Here is an 11,255-nt window from a genome sequence, read left to right as displayed (position 1 = left end):
TTTTCCTTAATAGCAAGGGAGGCTATGCAACCAGCTTATCCAAAGATGGCATCGGGTTTTTTTTGTTTTGTTTTGTTTTTGTTTTTATGAGTGGAAAAGTACATGGTGTCAGAGCTCAGCCTGGATCAGCCCTCAGGAAAGTTGTTCCACAGCTCTGACCCATGAAGCAGAAGGGCAGTGCCCAGTCAATTCGTCCATGGCCCATAGCTGAGGATAGGTCAATAAAAGTTGCAAATGATTTGATATTATTCTTACTACCATAAGGCAAAAATTATGGCAGTAGCAGCCTATTGTGGAATTATTATTTAAAGCTCATCTGTTCCTTATGTCAAATGCTGATCTGAGAATCCCAATTTATACCATTTGTTAAAAAGCTGGCATGGAATTTGGGTAGAATGGCCAATAAACAAATAGACTTTTCATTTGAGTTAGAGGAGATACAGGATGTCCTTATTGAAGGAAAGATAAACTGGACTCTGTGTCTAGCCAAAGCCAAGTCCATAGAGTGATAAAATAAAAATGAACACAATAAATAAATAAAGCAATCAATACACCTGAGGATTGGAGCTCATGATTCAGAAGCATTGACAACTCTAGAGGCAGAAAGTTCTATGTGGGTGCTTTAGATTAGGGTCAAGTTTTAAAATTGCCTGGGCGGCGAAGGACCATAACTAGGTTCTAGTCAGAGACTCGCCTCATATTTATAAAACTTGGGGCAGTTGACCCCGTTTTGTAAGAGCTGGAGGAAGTGAACTTCCTAGGTGTTACTCAGCATTGGGCCACACACAAACCCACTTTCCAGAATAACTCAGAAAGCTTCCAGAGTCTGCCTTTGTTGCCAGAGATCTATCAGCCAGATTCAATTCTTACCACAATGTATTGAAGTAAAGTATTTTTAAGACAGTGAAAGGCTGGGCCCGGTGGCTCATGCCTGTTATCCCAACACTTTGGGAGGCTGAGGCGGGCTGATCACGAGGTCAGGAGATCGAGACCAGCCTGGCCAACATGGTGAAACCCCATCTCTACTAAAAATACAAAAATTAGCCTGGCGTGGTGGCACGTGCCTGTAATCCCAGCTGCTCAGGAGGCTGAGGGGGGAGAATTGCTTGAACTCAGGAGGCAGAGGTTGCGGTGAGCCAAGATCGCACCACTGCACTCCAGTCTGGCGACAGAGGGAGACTCCGTCTCAAAAAAACTAAATAAATAAATACGATGAAAAATGTAGGATAAACTGTAACTTTGATGAAGTCCTGAGTGGCCTCTTCCTATCTTGGTTTTTCACAGCTTCTTCATTGGACTTGTTAAAGGTTATTTTTGGTTACCCAAAAATCCTTCTTAAACCAAATGTATGGAAAGGAGGACCCACATTTGCAGTAACATTTTGAAACTAAAACTGATTCTTAGTTATTTGTGTGACGTTACGTGAGAACTTCGCCTTCAGAACACTGCAAGTGATGATTTTAATAGTTCTCAGCTAACACCGGGTTGCAAGTAGAGCTTTCTCCCTCAGTGCTAGGGGAGGCATAATGCAAGCTTATGAGGGCAGGTGCCGGGGTGAGACTGACTGGGGAGATTTCTGGCTTCCTCACTTACTGGTTGTGTGACTTCAAAAAGTAAATTGACCTCCCTGGTCTCACAGTCTTCAACGTTTTAAAATGTAAATAATACCAGCATTAGGCCAGGCACGGTGGCTCACGCCTGTAATCCCAGCACTTTGGGAGGTCGAGGTGGGCAGATCACTTGAGGTCAGGAGTTCCAGCCCAGCCTGGCCAATATGGTGAAACTCTGTCTCTACTGAAAACATACATAAATTAGCTGGGCATGGCGGCTGGCACCTGTAATCCCAGCTACCCCGGAGGATGAGACAGGAGAATCGCTTGAGCCTGGGAGGCAGAGATTGCAGTGAGTCGAGATTGCACCACTACACTACATCCCGGGCGACAGAGTGAGACTGTCTCAAAAAAAAAAAACAAAAACAAAAACAGGATTAAATAAGAATGCATACACATGGCTAAGCTCAGTACAATTTGCAGATGCAGACACGACTCAATACATGACAACTATGGATAATATAATAACAATAATAGAAATAAGGCCTAAGTCCAGTAGTTGCCCCTGTGCCCAGTCCCTACTTTCATTTAAAAGACACCCTTGGCCAGGCATGGTGGCTCACACCTGTAATCTTAGCACTTTAGGAGGTTGTAGCAGGAGGATCACTTGAGCCCAGGAGTTTGAGACCTGCCTGGGCAGCATGGTGAGACCCAGTCTCTACAAAAAATATGGAAAGTAGCCAGGCATGGTGGTTTGCACCTATAGTCCCAACTACTCGGGAGGCTGAGGTGGGAGGATCACTTGAGCCAAGGAGGTCAAGGCTGCAGTGAGCCGTGATTGGGCCACTGTCCTGCAACCTGGGTGACAGAGAAAGACTCCGTCTCCAAAATAAAAAAATAAAAGCTACCCTTCTGGGTAGGCAGGCCTGAGTGTTCGGTAGAGCTTGACTTTTAAAAGAACCATCCCGTGGGGAGGCTTCCAGCCCCACTTTTCCCCATCACCACCATCTCCAGCTTCTCCCGTCTCCCAAGATAGGGAGGCTGGGAAACACATGCCCAAGTGCTTGCCAGGAAGTATGGGAGTGGGAGTGAGAGACTGCCTGATAATAAGAGAAGTGGGGTTACTGGAGCCCGGATCTTGGGGCACCTCCAAAGCCACCCAAGGCTCAGAACACTTGGAAAGTGGAGAGCGGTGTTCAGACAAGCTAAACATTCGGAGATACTGAATATCTGGGTCCAGACCACCACAGTAAAGCAAGTTGCACCCATTTTTTTTGTTTTGACTTCCTAGTGCATATAAAAGTTATGTTTACACTACACTGTAGTCTGTTAACTGTGCAATAGCACTATATCTAAAAAAAATGTACATATCTTAATTGTACAATACTTTATTGCCAAGTCACAGCAAGCACGCCGGCAGGAGACACGTGGGTCCTGCACTCCGGCCTCTGGAAACCAAGATTTGCTTTCTGCTTACTCTGGACTGAGGTGTTCATGATGGAGTCAGCCAAAGAGGAGAAAATCTGTTCTGGTGAGCCCTGGCCTCTTCTAGCCCCCAAGTATGCCATGGCTGAGGAGTGAGCACCAGGGACCAGACCGAGGTTGGGTTTCAAACCAAGATACTTGATTCTCCTACTTAAGATAAACAGCTTTGAGTGCTTCACGGTGAAAATGGCATAATCCATGTTAACATGTCACAACTTGAAGGCGTGACAGTTAAAGAACACACTGGGACTTGTGGCACATGGAAATGTGTGCACAGAAAAGAGAAATCTCTAATTCTTTAAAAGTAGGAAGACATTCTTCCTTGCCAAAATGCATACATTCGGCTCAGTTATCAAGTTTGAAAATCTCCAAGAATTAAAGAGAGGGTCCCATCACAGCCCTTGGGGTTACAGCAATATGTTCTGCAGTGGCCCTGATTGACTCTGTATTGTGAAATCAGCCCTTACATACAACTGGAGGAAGTGTGGATTTCATCACACATTCACAACTATTACGGTTACCAAAATCATGCTTCGTTCACTCTGTTCCTCCTTTTAGCCCCTCTGGCTTGTATCCATGCTGCTTTCATTTTTATTTTGACTGTGTACACACAGCTTTGTAATCGGCTCTTCTTTGGAGGGAACACACTAAACACTGATACAAGTGCAGCCTGGAGAGATCCTCTTTCAGTTCTTCCGCCTGGATTCACTGCATTTGCTGCCTTCTTGTTTACCTTGGGATTCATTTTAGGAACAACCATAGCTATTGGGAAGTTTTTTGTTTGTTTTTACCTTACAAGTTCTGGGACAACATGTGCAGATCGTGCAGGTTTGTTACATAGGTATACACATGCCATAGTGGTTTGCTGTATCTATCAACTTGTCATCTAAGTTTTAAGCCCCACATGCATTAGGTATTTGTCCTAATGCTCTCCCTCCCCTTGTCCCCCACCTCCCAACAGGCCTTGGTGTGTAATGTTCGCCTTCCTGTGTCCATGTGTTCTTATTGTTCAACTCCCACTTACGAGTGAGAGCATGCAGTGTTTGGTTTTCTGTTCCTCTGTTAGTTTGCTGAGGATGATGGTTTCCAGCTTCATCCATGTCCCTGCAAAGGACATGAACTCATTCTTTTTTTTATGGCTGCATAATATTCCACAGTGGATATGTGGCATATTTTCTTTACCCAGTCGATCATTGATGGGCATTTGGGTTGGTTCCATGTCTTTGCTATCGTGAATAGTGCCACAAGAAACATACATGTGCATGTGTCTTTATAGTAGAATGATTTATAATCCTTTGGGTATATACCCAGTAATGGGATGGCTGGGTCAAATGGTATTTCTGGTTCTAGATCCTTGAGGAATCACCACACTGTCTTCCACAATGGTTGAACTAATTTACACTCCCACCAGCAATGTAAAAGTGTTCCTATTTCTCCACATCCTTGCCAGCATCTGTTGTTTCCTGACTTTTTAATGATCACCATTCTAACTGGCATGAGATGGTATCTCATTGTGGTTTTGACTTGCATTTCTCTAATGACCAAGAAGTTTGTTTTTTATCCAGATGAAAATCATCCTCAGAAACAAAACTTTTAGTCAGTCATGGATTGAAGAGAAAGCCAAAGATTGAATTTAACATTATCAACTAGAGGTCTTCGTTTTTCTTTATTGATATGAGAAGTAAATGGAGGAACTTTAAACAAGTATTTGTGTGGTCAGGGGTCCCTGAAGGAGATGGCCTGGAGTGGCCAAAGAGAGAAGGCTATCACCAGTACAGCTTAACACTAGAACAGTTGAAATAAAAAGCAGGTAAGAGGCTGGGCACAGTGGCTCATGCCTGTAATCCCAGCAATTTGGGAGGCCCAGGCTGGAGTGCAGTGGCACAATCATATCTCACTGCAGGCTTGAACTCCTGGGCTTAAAAGCTCTTCGTGCCTCAGCCTCCCAGGTTACTGGGACTACAGATCCACACCACTACACCCAACTAATTTTTAATTTTTTTTTTTTTTTTTTGTAGAGACAGGGTCTCGCTATTTTGCCTAGGCTGGTCTTGAACTCCTGGCCTCAAGCAATCCTCCCACCTCAGTCTCCCAAAGTGCTAGGATTACAGGCATGAGCCACTGGCCCTGATACAATTTTTCTAAATGTGTATATATCTTGAAAGTGTCTGGAAAGATTTAAGTTCAAAGTGGTTATCATGATGGTGGGAATTTTTTTCTACTTTGTCTTATTCCTGAAGTTTTTTGAATGAGTATTCTTTTTAGATCATATGAAAACAATTTTTATTTTGACAAAAGTAAAATGACAAACGTTTATTTTTGAAAGTTTCTGAATAAATATTTGCTATTTTCTTCCCTTGAATAAATTAAAAATCAATGACTGTCAAGTGGGAAAAAAATGTTGTTATATTGAAATGCTCAAATGCAAATCAAAACCATGAGGATGTGGGGCAACAGGAACTCTCACTCATTGCTGGTGGGAATGCCAAATGGTACAGCTACTTTGAAAGGCAATTTGGAAGTTTCTTACAAAACTAAACATATTCTTACCAGAAGATCTTGCAATTGCACTCCTTGGTATTTACCCAAATGAGTTGAGAAGTTATGCTAACACAGAAACTTGCAAAAGGATTTTTTTTTTTTTTTTTTTTTTTTTTTTGAGACAGAGTCTGTCTTTGTCACCCAGGCTGGAGTGCATTGGTGCGATCTGGGCTCATGGCAACTTCTGCCTCCCAGATTCAAGCAATTCTTTTGCCTCAGCCCCCTGAGTAGCTAGGACTACAGGCATGTGTCACCACACCTAGTTAATTTTGTATTTTTAGTAGAGATGGGTTTTCGCCATGTTGGCCAGGGTGGTCTCAAACTCCTAATCTCAGGTGATCTGCTTGCCTCAGCCTCCCAAAGTGCTGGGATTACAGGTGTGAGCCACTGCACCCAGCCCAAAAGGATGTTTAGAGCAACTTTATTCATAACTGCCAAAACTTGGAGGCAACTAAGCTGTCCTTGAGTAGGTGAGTGGATATGTAAACTGTAGTACATCCAAACAATGAAACATCATTCAGCACTAAAAAGAAATAAAAAATAAATAAATAAATAAAAATAAAAAGAAATAAAATATCAAACCATAAAAAGACATGGAGAAAACTTAAATCCCTACTGCTAAGTAAAAGAAGTCAACCTTAAAAAGGCCACATACTGTATGATTTCAATTATATGGCATTCTGGAAAAGGCAAAACTATGGAGACAGTAAAAAGATCAATGGTTGCCAGTGGTTGTGGGGAGGAAAGGATGAATAATGGTCAGTGAAATTACTCTGTATGACACTACAGTATAAGGGTGGATACATGGCATTATACATTTGTCAAAACCCATTGAATGTACAACACCAAGAGCAAACCCTAACGCAAACTATGAACTTTGGGTGATAATGATGTGTCAATGTAGGTTCATTGGTTGTAACAAATGAACCGTTTTGGTGTAGGACTTTGATAGTGGAGGAAGCTGAGAGTGTGTTGGTGTTGGGCGTAATGGAAACTCTCTATACTTTCTGTTCAATGTTTCTGTGAACCTAAAACTACTCTAAAAAAAAATAGTCTGGGCTGGGCGCAGTGGCTCACGCCCGTAATCCCAGCACTTCGGGAGGCCGAGGCAGGTGGATCATGAGGTCAACAGATTGAGATCATCCTGGACAACATGGTGAAACCCTATCTCTACTAAAAACACAAGAATTAGCAGGGTGGCATGCGTCTGCAGTCCCAGCTACTGAGGAGGCTGAGGCAGGAGAATCGCTTGAACCCAGGAGGTGGAGGTTGCAGTGAGCTGAGATCACACCATTGCACTCTAGCCTGGCAACAGAGCGAGACTCTATCTCAAAAAAAAAAAAAAAAAAAAAAAAAGTCTGTTTAATTAAAACATGCTCACATACAATGTTTTTAAAATAGCCACCCATTAGGATGGCTACTTTAAAAAAATAAAAAACAACCCTAAAAATAACAAAGTGTTGGCAAGGATGTGGAGAAATTGGAATCATTGTACACCACTGTTGGTGGAAATGGAAAATGATGTGATCCCTATAGAAAACCATTTGGCACTTCATCAAAAAAGTAAAAAGAAAATTATCAGATGGTCTAGCAATTCTGTATCTGGGTGTATACCCAGAAGAAGTAAAAGCAGGGTCTCAAAGAGCTATTTGTACATCCATGTTCATAGTGGCATTATTCACAATAGCCAAGAAGTGAAAGGACTTCGAGTGTCACTCAATAAATGAATGAATAAACAGAATGTGTTATACAGATACAATGAAATATTATTCAGCTTTAAAAAGGAAGGAGGCCACACATTGGCTCATGCCTGTAATCCCTGCACGTTGGGAGACACAGGTGGGAGGATCGCTTGAAGCCAGGAGTTCAAGACCAGCCTAGGCAACATATTGAGACGCCCCCTCCCACCGTCTCTACAAAAATTAAAATTTTTAAAAAATTAGCTGGGTGTGGTGGAACATGCCTATAGTCCTAGCTGTTTGGGAGGTTGAGGCAGGAGCATTGCTCAAGCCAAGGAGTTTGAGGCTGCAGTGAGCTATGATCACGCCACTGCACACCAGGCTGGGTGACAAAGTAAGACCCTGTCTCTGAAAAATAAAATTACATAAATACAAAGCAAGGAAATTTTGACTCATACTATAGCATGGATGAACCTTGAGGGCAAACACTGTGTGACTCCACTCTTATAAGGTACTCAGAGTTGTCAGATTCAGAGACAGAAAGCAGAAGAGAGGTTGCCAGGGGCTAGGGGAGGGCAAAGTGAGGAGTTGTTTAATGGATACAGTTTCAGTTTTGCAAGATAAAAAAGTTCTGGAGACTGGTTGTATAACGGTGGCTCACGCCTGTAATCCCAGCACTTTGGGAGGCCAAGGCGGGTGGATCACAAGGTCAGGAGACCGAGACCATGGTGAAACCCCGTCTCTACTAAAAAAAAAAAAAAAAAAAAAAAAACAATGTGAATATACTTAATAGTACAGGACCACCGGGCGCGGTGGTTCACACCTGTAATCCCAGCATTTTGGGAGATAGAGGCAGGTGGATCACTTGGGGTCAGGAATTTGAGACCAGCCTGGCCAACACGGTGAAACCCCATCTCTACTAAAATACAAAAATTAGCTGGGCGTGGTGGCGGGTGCCTGTAATCCCAGCTACTCAGGAGGCTGAGGCAGGAGAATCACTTGAACCCGGGAGGCAAAGGTTGCAGTGAGCCGAGATCACGCCATTGCACTCCAGCCTGGACAGCAGGAGTGAAACACCATCTCAAAAAAAAAAAAAAAAAAATTACAGAACCACACATTTTTAAATGGTTAGTATTGTAAATTTTATATTATATGTGTTTTCCACAATTACAATTTTTTAAAAGTTAAAATGTATAAAAAGAAGTGCTCAGCCTTCCTAAGGATGTTATAAAACAGAGACTAAACAGGAAAGACATTTGATTAAACTTTAGTAAGGTAAATACTACCAGACAAAATCGAAAGGCAAATGTTTAAACTGGGGGGAAAATATTTGCAACACTTGTGTTAGGCAAAAGGCTAATAATATCACTGATATAATATACAAAGATCTCTCATAACTCAAGAAGATAAAGGTGAACAATCCAATAGGAAAAAAAAATAAATAAACAGTAACCAGCCATTTTCAGAGAAAGACAAATTAAAAAAAAAAAAAAAAAGTTAGGCTGGACACAGTGGCTTATGCCTGTAATTCTAGCACTTCAGGGGAGCTGAGGCGGGTGGATCACCTGAGATCAGGAGTTCCAGACCAGCCTGGCCAATAGGGTGAAACTCTGTCTCTACTAAAAAACACAAAAATTAGCCAGGCATGGTGATGCACACCTGTAATCCCAGCTGTTAGGGAGGCTGAGGCATGAGAATCGCTTGAACCCAGGAGGCAGAGAGGTTACAGTGAGCCAAGATCACACCACTGCACTCCAGCCTGGGTGACAGAGGGAGACTCTGTCTCAAAAAAAAAAAAAAAAGAGAGAGAAAAGAAAAGTTAATATAGGCCAAACATGTCCATTCTCATTAGTTACCATATAATTTTACATTTTCATTTTAGGCTGGGTGCGGTGGCTCATGCTATAATTCCAACACTGTGGGAGGCTGAGGCCGTTGGATCGTTTGAGGCCAGGAGTTCGAGACCAACCTGGGCAACATGGTGAAACCCTGTCTCTAAAAAAAATAAAAGTAAAAATAAATTAGTTGGGCAGGGTGGTACACGCCTGTAATCCCAGCTACTATGGAGGCTGAGGCAGGAGAATCACCTAAGCCCAGGACGTCAAGGCTCCAGTAAGATGTGATTGCACCACTGCACTCCAGCCTGGGCAACACAGCAAGACCCTGTCTCAATAATAATAATAATAATTTTAAAACAAGAAGATACTAAGTTTCTCCTTCCTGATTAGGAAACATTTAAAAGATGAGTAATTGCCAATGATCCACATGGTTTGTCTGGACACAAGGAGAGCCAGAGGAGCAGAGTGGCTCATTTGTACAATTGCCCACTCAAGGAAACAGCTCAAGATTTGAACACCTAGTCCGTATATTTTCCTTTTTTTTTTTTTTTTTTTTTTTTTTGAGACTGAGTCTGGCTCTGTCGCCCAGGCTGGAGTGCAGTGGCCGGATCTCAGCTCACTGCAAGCTCCGCCTCCCGGGTTTACGCCATTCTCCTGCCTCAGCCTCCGGAGTAGCTGGGACCACAGGCGCCCGCCACCTCGCCCGGCTAGTTTTTTGTATTTTTTAGTAGAGACGGGGTTTCACCGTGTTAGCCAGGATGGTCTCGATCTCCTGACCTTGTGATCCGCCCGTCTCGGCCTCCCAAAGTGCTGGGATTACAGGCTTGAGCCACCGTGCCCGGCTTATTTTCCTCTTTTTTTTTAACCATTGCATATATTACTTTTGTAGTTAGGGAAAAAAACAAACAGTTCTAAGGTGGCCAGTCATATGAAAACTGACATGTTTCTAAATGTAATAAACAAATGTAATGTACTGAAAAAAAAAACCCATATTAATGCTAATTGTCTAATAACATGAAGAGGGAGGTGGCCTCATATTCTCCCAGCAGGAGTATAAACTAGTACAAATTTTTTTTTTTTTTTTTTTTTTTTTTTTTTTTGAGGCGGAGTCTTCACTCTGTCGCCCAGGCTGGAGTGCAGTGGCACCATCTCGGCTCACTGCAAGCTCCGCCTCCCGGGTTCGCGCCATTCTCCTGCCTCAGCCTCTGGAGTAGCTGGGACTACAGGCGCCCGCCACCGCGCCCGGCTAATTTTTTGTATTTTAGTAGAGACGGGGTTTCACCGTGTTAGCCAGGATGGTCTCGATCTACTGACCTCGTGATCCGCCCGCCTCGGCCTCCCAAAGTGCAGGGATTACAGGCGTGAGCCACCGCGCCCGGCCTAGTACAAATTTTTTTAAGACAACTTGGCAGGTTCCATCAATATTTCACATGTGCTTACTTAATCAAAGAATTCCACTTTAACAAATTTACCGTATGAAAATACTCCCACATGTGCACAAAGGCACATTACAAACTTTTAGTAATGTTAGCAATGTTGGCATGAGTAAAAACACTGGAAATGACCCAAGAGCCCATCAATAGGATATTGGTCAAATAATTTATGGCATATATCCTACTATGTAAAACGATGTTAGAGTTTTAAAAATTACATGAACTGATTTTGAAAGACATCCGAGAGTATTATTAAGAGAACATGACAAGTTTCAGAACAGTTGTAAAAACATATGCAATGACATAATCCCATTTTTGTAAAATAATATTAAAATGTTAGAAAAAATCTGGAAAAAATATTTTTTAAATAGGTATCCTATTGCCGTTAACAGTGGTCTTCTCTGGCTTAGGTCTAAGTGGGATTAGAGGGAGCATTTGCTCTCTAAAATACACATTTTTATATTTTTTGAAATTTTGCATTGAATTTTTGAAACCAGAAAAACATGTTAAATATAAAAAATCGAGGCCGGGAGCGGTGGCTCAAGACTGTAATCCCAGCACTTTGGGAGGCCGAGACAGGCGGATCATGAGGTCAGGAGATCGAGACCATCCTGGCTGACACGGTGAAATCCCGTCTCTACTAAAAAATACAAAAAACTAGCCGGGCGAGGTGGCGGGCGCCTGTAGTCCCAGATACTCGGGAGGCTGAGGCAGGAGAATGGCGTGAAC

General features: G+C 42.6%; 1 pseudogene; it reads left to right on the top strand.

Annotated features, from left to right (window-relative positions):
* Window positions 1-3,047: 3,047 nt before the first annotated feature.
* LOC100428934 (palmitoyltransferase ZDHHC6-like) lies at window positions 3,048-10,942 on the top strand (annotated as a pseudogene).
* The last annotated feature ends 313 nt before the right edge of the window (window positions 10,943-11,255 follow it).

The sequence above is a fragment of the Macaca mulatta genome, chromosome 13 (assembly GCF_049350105.2).
Source record: "Macaca mulatta isolate MMU2019108-1 chromosome 13, T2T-MMU8v2.0, whole genome shotgun sequence".
NCBI lineage: Eukaryota > Metazoa > Chordata > Mammalia > Primates > Cercopithecidae > Macaca > Macaca mulatta.
Note: the sequence above shows the minus strand (reverse complement) of the source record. Positions and strands in the feature narration are given on the sequence as shown.